Genomic DNA, 9,636 nt, shown 5'->3' with positions numbered 1-9,636 from the left:
TCCTCAATTTACTTCTACTGAGTTTCAGGGATTTCTTCGGACCAACATGATCCGCCACGCTGCTTCGGCTCCCTTCCATCCTTCCACCAACGGTCTGGCTGAACGGATGGTCCGCGTCGCCAAGGACGCCCTCAAGAAGCTGACTTACGGCAACTGGCATCACAGGTTGGCTGACTTTCTTTTGGCACACCGTACTACTTCATGGACTGCCATGGGTAAGTGCCCGGCCGAACTCCGCTGGGGTCGTCGGCTCGTGACTAAATTGGATAGGCTGCATCCGGAACGTGTAGCTGCACAGGTGTCTCAGCCACACCCACCACGGGTCCTACGCGAAGGTGATCCTGTCTGGGCCAGGAATTACGGGCCTGGCCACCTCTGGGTACCGGCTGTGGTCTGCAAAGTTTCGGGGCCTCTGTCCTACGAGGTGTCCCTGACAGACGGCCGCGTACTGCGCCGCCACATTGATCAGTTACGTGTGAGGCGGGACTCGCCTATGGTTCCTTCTCAGTCTCCTCTAGGGGGGGAGGAGGAATGGGCAATGCATTTTGGGATTCAAAATCAACAGCCTCCGATGGCAGCGGGGAGTGAAACAGGTACTCAACACCCAACCTCCACAGGTGATTCAGGTAGCAGTTCTTGGGAAAGGGAGTACACAGACACCCCCACACACACTCCAGCCTGGGAGTCCCACCAGTGGCAGACTAATTATCCACCCCTAACAAGCAATACTCCAGACACGGAGAATACCTGGGAGCATACTCACAACTCACAACATACAAGAGAGCAGGCAATACAAAAGGGGAACACGTCCCTTGCTGAAAGGGCTCAGAGAAGGATGTCTTCATGCATCAGGGCTAACAGGGAGGCATCCCTAGTCCCTAGCACTACAGAAATGAGCCAGGAAACCCGCACTCCCTCAGGAAACACGGGAATGAACTCAGAGGGGTCAGACAACTCCATAGAGGGTAGGTCAACCAGGTTTAGCGACCAACAGGGCCCTGACTGCTCAAATACAGGAGACGGGCTGGAAAGTCAAGCTGAAGTCACTGGTCATTCACAGGGCACTTCACCTAATGCAAGCAGCAACGGGGATAACAATACAAACTCTCCAGGTCTGAGAAGGTCGCTCAGGGTAAGAGGACCTCCCAAATACCTAGCCGATTACGTAAGGTGAGCAGGTACATAGCAAAAGCTGACCTAAAGGTACTGGCTGGTTGTCTTTAAGAAAACAAGGTCGGGGGCCACTGGATCTGGTTCAAAGGAACAGTCCCACACCTTATACATTGTGTAACATTAACTCATCATTAATTATATTACCATCTATAGGATGGCATCCATGTGGGCGCAATCTTATTTCATCCAGGGGGAAGGGGTGTTGTGTCCTGAGCCTGCAAGAGGCAGGCTCGGGACGTTGCAAGAGTCCCGGGCATTTGCAGAAGCTGCCCGGGACCAGACTGAGCAGCGCCGGCCTTGTGCGCATGCGCAAGGCGGGAAAAGCCCGCCTCATGATTGGTTGAACTTGCCCGGGGATCAGAAGGTATAAATAGAGGCCTGCGTGCCTCTGTTCTGGTTGTTCGTAGAATGGAAGCAGACAATAAAGACTTGTTAGAAATGCTTCGTCTCAAGCGCCATTATTCTCCGGACTTAACATGCAGCTACTGGTCTAGTGGAATAAATTAAACATATTCACGTTTCTTTTAGGATAAACTGATCTCTGCCATAATACTAAACCATATTTTGTAAGGGAGAAATATGCAGATAACTGGAAGGTGCATGTAAGTGTAATGGAGGTTTCAGGAATTTGATAGGATGGATAGCACAGAAAATTCCCTTCTTTTTCACGACTTGCTGCATCTCCCTGAAATACAAGACCTCTACAAAAATATTGTGAGTTATACATGAAACAGAAAAAGAATCATACAATGCTGTCATCAAAGCTACCTTAACTAAAAAGAATCCATTGCAAAATTCATTTATATATTGAGGAGGCGTTCATTTGATTCAGATATATCCAGTGCTTTTTTTCTATAAAAAAAAAAAAAAAAAAAAGGTGCTGGAACTCAGACACGTGATACAATCTGCCTTGCCTACCCTACAAGGTTCCATCCAAAAATGGTGCTGGAACTCTGTTCTGGGCGTTCTATGAGAAAAAAAAGCCCTGGATATATCTATAATTGCCCAAGAGGATGGACAATTTTCATAAAATTACTCAGCTCCATATATATTGGACTACAGCTTCTAGAATTCCAAACCCAACACATCTAGAAGGATCACACTGAGAGAAGTTGCTGTATAGAGACTCATTGCACATCAAGTTTGAATTTGCTTTCTTTTGCTTTATTGTAAAAGTGAGTAACCTTTCTATGGTTAAGAGTCGCTCTGGCTTTTCTTCTTTTCATTCCATCTGGTTGTTTTTCTAACTGCAAAAGGCAATAATGAAGGATGAGGTCTGAAAAACTGGGAATGAATAATTAGTAGAGTAATAGGAATTATAGCAAACTATATTTGGAAGAAAGAAAGAAGAAAAAGATAGGAAAAAGAAAAGAAGTTGGTAGGCTAAGTTGGGCTTAAAAATAACTTGTTTAGAGCAATGGAAGAAAAAGGAAGGGAAAGGAGTCAGGTTTTACATTGTGAAGTTTGTTTAATCAGTGCCCTAAGATCCTACTTTTTCTAAAAAAAAAAAAGATATTTATTTCATGGATTTATATGCCGCCCTTCTCCCTATAGGACTCAGGGCGGCTTACAGCATATTAAAACACATAAAACATCGTCCCCCCATAAAAACCTATTAAAAACCAAATATTTTTTTTTCCGCTGTATAATTAATTAAGATTTAAATTAAAAATTGTCCCTATTTAAAAAATTCTCCCTAGGCCAGACCCGCTTGTTGAAAAAGCCATGTCTTGAGGGCGCGGCGAAAAGGTAGGAGGTCCGGAATCGTCCGGATCTCGGGGGGTAGTTCGTTCCAGAGGGTGGGGGCACCCACAGAGAAGGCCCTCCCCCNTGTTCCACAAACTATGAGCTGGCTAAAACACAACCTTCCCCAAAGACCCACAAAGCTGCTAATTTCTCAGGGGTGTAGGCTGGTTTTTAACCACTCAAATTAAGGAATGAGATCATAGATTAAGCAAAACGAGATTTTTGGTTGATTCAAATGTTTGATAATATTCTGTTCATGACTTTTTTTTCTCTCTTTTTTTTTTTAAAGAAGGGAGACGCTTCCAGATGACTGTGTTTACTTTGTTTCCATCCACAAGTAAAGCATGGCTACTCTTTTGCAAACAGTTCAAATTCTGTAGCTGGCTTCATGTTGCAGAGTACAGTCTATGCCTCTGAATGCATAAGGAGACTAGGAGTGGAGACAGAATCACGGCTCACAAATTCAATTCTGGAATTTCACAAGCAGAAATTAAGAGGCTGGTGCAGTTTCCCTACAGATGCAGAAAAGAAGAAATAAAAATATCCAGCCAGGCATTTTTCACAGAGTGGCAACTGGTTCAAATTTGAGCACAGCGATTAAAATGAAGTTTGCTGCTGCAATCACTTGCTTTTCTTCCCTTGCATAGTTAAATCACAGCAAACATCACCATGCAAGGGTTTGTTGGCATCCAGGGCCCAGGAGGGATGATGGAGCAAGAGCAAACCCAACACAAAAGCCAAATGCCCCAAAGCACCGGTATTGCAAAAAAGAAGATCCAGCTTTGCTCTAGTTTCAGAAAAACCTGTACAAAGCCACAGTCAATCTGACTCACTCATCAGAACAAGCTGTCATCATATGAAGAAGCAGATCCAGTGCTGATCCAGGACCAGCAAGGGGTATATGGAGAGGCTCTGAGATCCTGGAAGAGAAGTTGATAAAAACGTCCAAAATATGGTTGTGTATTTTAGGTTGAAACATAACCTTCACTTTCCACATAGTTAGCCCTTGACTTACAACCCCAAAATTTATGTTGCTAAGTGACAGTTGTTAGGTGAATTTTGCCCAGTTTGGTGAGCTTCCTTGCCACAGTTGTTAAATGAATCTGGCTTCCCCATTGTGTTTGCTTGTCAGAAGTTCACAAAAAGTGATCACATGACCCTGGGACATGGCAACCGTCATAAATATGAGTCAACTGCCAAGTGTCTAAATTTTGATCACTGGACCGTGTGAAAAACAGTCGGAAGACACTTTTTTCAGTGCTGTTGTAACTTCGAACAGTCACTAAATGAATTGTTGTAAGTTGTTGACTATTTGTACTCCAAGTGGGAGAAAAGGACTGTTAAATATATTGTGTGATAGCAGGTTCTTTGTAAAATCTGCCATGAACGCAAACCAGCCCCAGTGAAATGTGATATGTAGGTTTGCAAGAACTTTTTAAACTGAACTTTAAATGTAAACTGAATTCAGGGAGTGGTAAAGAAAAAAGCAAAATACATAGTAATGTGTGATTAAAAATGCTTTGTTAATAATAGTTGTATTATGCTTTTATAGCTACGATAGTTTTTAGGATCATTTGAACATTAAATGTCAACATGACCCACTGATTTATTTTTCCCATAAGGAAAAAAAAATGCAAAATGCATAGTAATGTACTAGAAAGATTAGATTATGCTTTTATATTCACAATATTTAACAATTGCCACTACAACATGTACCTGCCTGCATGGAGTTTAACCGCTCCCGTTGGAACAGGGAAACAATTATAGCCTGGTGCAGTAAAACTCTGAAGATTGCTTTATCAAACTAAGCAAGTGTTTTGGCACCACCATTCATGTCCAGGCCAAACTTTATCAACCTCCAAAGATACCATAGAGAAGTCTTTTCAATATTTTGATCACGGTGTATTTATGTAGTTTGTTATGTACAGCATATGGTGCACTGCAAATTAGGTATTGAATAAGTAGCTTAATCAGGACAAAGGTTCAGTATTTTAACAAAAAAAAGGGCTCCTGCCACAATCCAAACCATCCCCTAAACCAGGGGTAGGCAACCTTGGCTCTTTTATGACTCGTGGACTTCAAGTCCCAGAATTCCTGAGCCAGCTATGCTGCCCTAAACTATTTGAGGCATGGCAACAACAGTAGAGAAGTATGATCACAGAATTGTTTGATGTCTTTGCTGGCACTCCTTTTACTTCAAACATTGGAATTTGGAGAAAACAGATATTTCCAAGGTAACGCAAAAGGTAATTTCAAGCCGAGTATGGGTTGCTTTTCCTCTGTTAGTCGCCATTTGGATGTCAGACAAGTTTGCATTGCAAATGCTCCAGCAAGGAAGAGATGCAAGTCAGTGATTGGAATCACCCTGTCCTTCACAAACAAGTATTTGGTCTGCTCAGTCAAAGAAATCCAGATTGCCTCTGGATTTAGATTTGCATCTCTGAAATAGCCAAATTGCCTTTTGAAGTCGGCACCTAATGGCAACAACTGAGTTTTTATGCAGTAGGATTTGGATAGAAATGCATAATGCCAAAAGACTCTGTTGTTTATGTTCATTAAATAACACAAGGATATCCAAGGGATCAGGACTGATGAATTGCAGCACAGATCTTTAGATGTTTGGTGTTAAATTGCACTGTATCTCTCATATCTAACTGCTCTACATATATCCACTCCTGAACTTTTCTAGCTCAAGGCAGGTTTATTTGATAAATCTATTTCAAAGAGCAAAGTTTGCTTTTGTGTACTGGCTGACTTGAATTAAAATAGGTTAGGGCTTGACCTGACCCAGTGATATGTACAAATCCTTCTAGATCTCATAGAACTGCATAGCAGGGACAGGTTTTGACCCAGATCTTCTCTCACTTAGCATCATTCTGACTATGTGGGTTAAAGCCCACAAAGTTGCATCAGAGGCACTTAATACATAGTCTAGCCCTATTGTGTCCTAATGCTTCGGACAACTCCTTCTTTCAAGAGGCTTAAAATGATCTTGTTTGTTTACAAGGAAAGAAGGAAGGAAGGAAGGAAGGAAGGAAGGAAGGAAGGAAGGAAGGAAGGAAGGAAGGAAGGAAGGAAGGAAGGAAGGAAGGAAGGAAGGAAGGAAGATCTGCAGATACTGGTCTAGTGGAATAAATTAAACATATTCACGTTTCTTTTAGGATAAACTGATCTCTGCCATAATACTAAACCATATTTTGTAAGGGAGAATTATGCAGATAACTGGAAGGTGCATGTAGGTGTAATGGAGGTTTCAGGAATTTGATAGGATGGATAGCGCAGAAAATTCCCTTCTTTTTCATGACTTGCTGCATCTCCCTGAAATACAAGACCTCTACAAAAATATTGTGAGTTATACATGAAACAGAAAAAGAATCATACAATGCTGTCATCAAAGCTACCTTAACTAAAAAGAATCCATTGCAAAATTCATTTATATATTGAGGAGGGGTTCATTTGATTCAGATATATCCAGTGCTTTTTTTCTAAAAAAAAAAAAAAGTGCCGGAACTCAGACACGTGATACAACCTGCCTTGCCTACCCTACAAGGTTCCATCCAAAAAAGGTGCTGGAACTCCGTTCTGGGCATTCTATGAGAAAAAAAGCCCTGGATATATCTATAATTGCCCAAGAGGATGGACAATTTTCATAAAATTACTCAGCTCCATATATATTGGACTACAGCTTCTAGAATTCCAAACCCAACACATCTAGAAGGATCACACTGAGAGACATTGCTGTATAGAGACTCATTGCACATCAAGTTTGAATTTGCTTTCTTTTGCTTTACTGTAAAAGTGAGTAACCTTTCTATGGTTAAGAGTCGCTCTGGCTTTTCTTCTTTTCATTCCATCTGGTTGTTTTTCTAACTGCAAAAGACAATAATGAAGGATGAGGTCTGAGAAACTGGGAATGAATAATTAGTAGAGTAATAGGAATTATAGCAAACTATATTTGGAAGAAAGAAAGAAGAAAAAGATAGGAAAAAGAAAAGAAGTTGGTAGGCTAAGTTGGGCTTAAAAATAACTTGTTTAGAGCAATGGAAGAAAAAGGAAGGGAAAGGAGTCAGGTTTTACATTGTGAATTTTGTTTAATCAGTGCCCTAAGATCCTACTTTTGTTTTTTTTTTAAAAAAAGGTATGGACCATGACCTATATAGTCTTATGTGGGCTCAAAGACTGATGTTGCTGAAATACACTTAAGGGAAAGGGTAAGAGCTTCAGAAGCCATTGCCCCTTGCACACCTAATACTACGGAGAGAACATAGAAGAATACCAAAAGCTAGAGTAGCTATTACCAGATCTGGCCTCAACAGTGCGAAAAGAGGAAGAAAAAGAGAGAAAATATGGTAATGTCTTAGAATGAACAAAAGTGGAAGATGGTGAGCAGTAACCGGCCCTGTATCCCTGATGGACTAGCTGTCCATCTAGTTTATGGAAGGTATTTTGCAAATGTGAATGGATGAAGGATGCCAGCTTGATCCAAGATTGTCCAGAGTAAAATTTATGAAGCCATGAACAACATTGAAAGAGTGGGTAAACAGCCACAGAAAATAAAGATGTAATTAACTTTTACCCTGAATGAGAGAAAGAAAACTGGAGAGGAGGGCTCCCTCCTTGAATTGAAAGAACAACTGGGCAGTCTCAATGTGGCACTCTCTCTGCCATGCCCACAGTCCCTAGACCAGGTGATAGTTCATTGGGGAGCAGGAGGGAGAGAAAAGTGGATGCAGATGCAGGAAGGTTGGGAGAGGGAAGGATTGGATTGGATTCGGATTTGGGTATTAAATGAATATGACTCTCAAATGCAGGGATATTTCTGAAATCTGTGATTGGCTTGTAGGAGGAAAAATGAGGATGGTGGTGGTGGGGTAAATGCATGATGGGAAAGGGGTGGTATGTTGGAGATGTGGGGATTGGCTCCTTCTAGGGCAGTAGTTCTCAACCTTTTTAATGCCGTGACCCCCAACCGGTCGTAAGACGAGGACTAAACCAGTCGTAAGTCGAGGACTACCCAACCGGTCGTAAGTCGAGGACTTTCCCTCCCCAGGAGCGCCGCGCATGCATGGTTCCGCCCCCTGCACCGGCCGAGGCGTAGCTGGCAAGCGGCAGAGACGGAGCAGGCCGACCACCAGCTGGCCCAGCCTAAGGGAGGTAAGGCACCCGCCGGAAAAGGGGGGAAAAATAGCGGACAGCCTTGCTTGGCGACCCCGTGAAATGGTCGATCGACCCCAAATGGGGTCGCGACCCATAGGTCGAGAACCGCTGTTCTAGGGAAAACGAGATGGGAAATCCTGTGTCAGTCCTCTACTCCCACACCTTTGTAAGCTCTTTTCAATGCCAGCTCTGTCTATTTTGTCTATTATAAATTCAACCTCATCCTCCATGAAATTGAGAGTGGGAAGGCAGACCTCATGGATCACCGAAACCTGATTGGACAAGAAGGAGAGAGAATTTTTCACTGAGATCTTTCCATGTGGTTTTTGGATTGTGCATCAGTCACAGCCCCAGAGATCCTGGAAGCTACCAGGAAAGCAGTTTTGTAGGTAGCTGGATATGAGTTTGTATTTGTGAGGGTGAGGCCGTGGTTATGGGTGACTACTCTTGTACTTTCCTCCCAGCTGTATTGCATATCCCTTCCAAGCTAGTTGATCTCATTGCAGGGGAGTTCACTCAAGTTGTTAGTCTTTGATGATTTTAACCATTCCCTTCAGGGTTGGAGGTGGCTCAACAATTTGTGGCCACCAGCACTATGACTCCAGTCTACAGAGCTGGCCAAACATTGCCCATGGAGCAGGTACAACGTACTCCGATAGGAAGCATTTCCATCAATTCCTTTTCATAGACAAATCAGTTTCTTCTAATCTGATCATCAGATTGAGCAGGACCACCAGTAACCTTCAAAGGGCAGATAGACCAATTTAAATGGCCTGCAGCAGGCATATGATGAATCCAGTGTTTTGCAGGTAGGACTTGGTAATTTTCTCAGTGAGCTAGAGGGCAATTCTGTACTCCTAATTATCATCTACAATATGCAATATCTTCTCTGTACCCATTAATCCTGGGTGGTTCTATGAGAGGTTTCAGGAAAAACGGTGGGTGAAGAAACACCAGGAATGACAGTGGCAAAAGACAAGTTCGTTCATACTAACCTATACTCATGTCCTAGTTTAAGTTTGGATGAGACCCCGTTATTCCCACCACTTCTGTTTAATAAAGAGGTGGGAACAACGTAGAAGTCTGACAGTAAGTTCTCATAGCCAATTTCATTGGGCGAGTGAAAAACCCTTTTCATCTTCTCGGTTATTCACACTAACGGACCGACTAGTGTACTATGATAAAATTACTCACGTTTGATCCATGTGGACAGGTTCTGGTAAGATGGCAGGGATTAATGTCTCTTGATGTATGTTAACTGGGAGGCTTTTGAGTCTCTGAAGTGAGTAGAATTCTCTGTACTCTTAAATTTACCACCTGTAGGTTCCCTCTCTGCCCCTCCTGGTGATTAAAATGGCCAGGGAGGGAGCAAGAGAGGAGAATCTAGGCAAGAATCAATGCCTTCTTGTAGGAGAGGGGGATGCCAGCAGGTTTGAAAGCTGTAGAGGCTTGCCCTGGATCCACTTGTATTGGACAAAAGTCATCCTGTAACCAACATATTCTCTGTGGCATATTCTCTGTTGGGCTGGGGCTCAGGCATGGAGAAGAGGCTCACAATTT

Source organism: Protobothrops mucrosquamatus, unplaced genomic scaffold (assembly GCF_001527695.2).
Source record: "Protobothrops mucrosquamatus isolate PMUCROS unplaced genomic scaffold, P.Mucros_1.0 scaffold305, whole genome shotgun sequence".
Lineage (NCBI taxonomy): Eukaryota > Metazoa > Chordata > Lepidosauria > Squamata > Viperidae > Protobothrops > Protobothrops mucrosquamatus.
The sequence above is the reverse complement of the archived record's forward strand: the minus strand, read 5'-3'. Positions refer to the sequence as shown.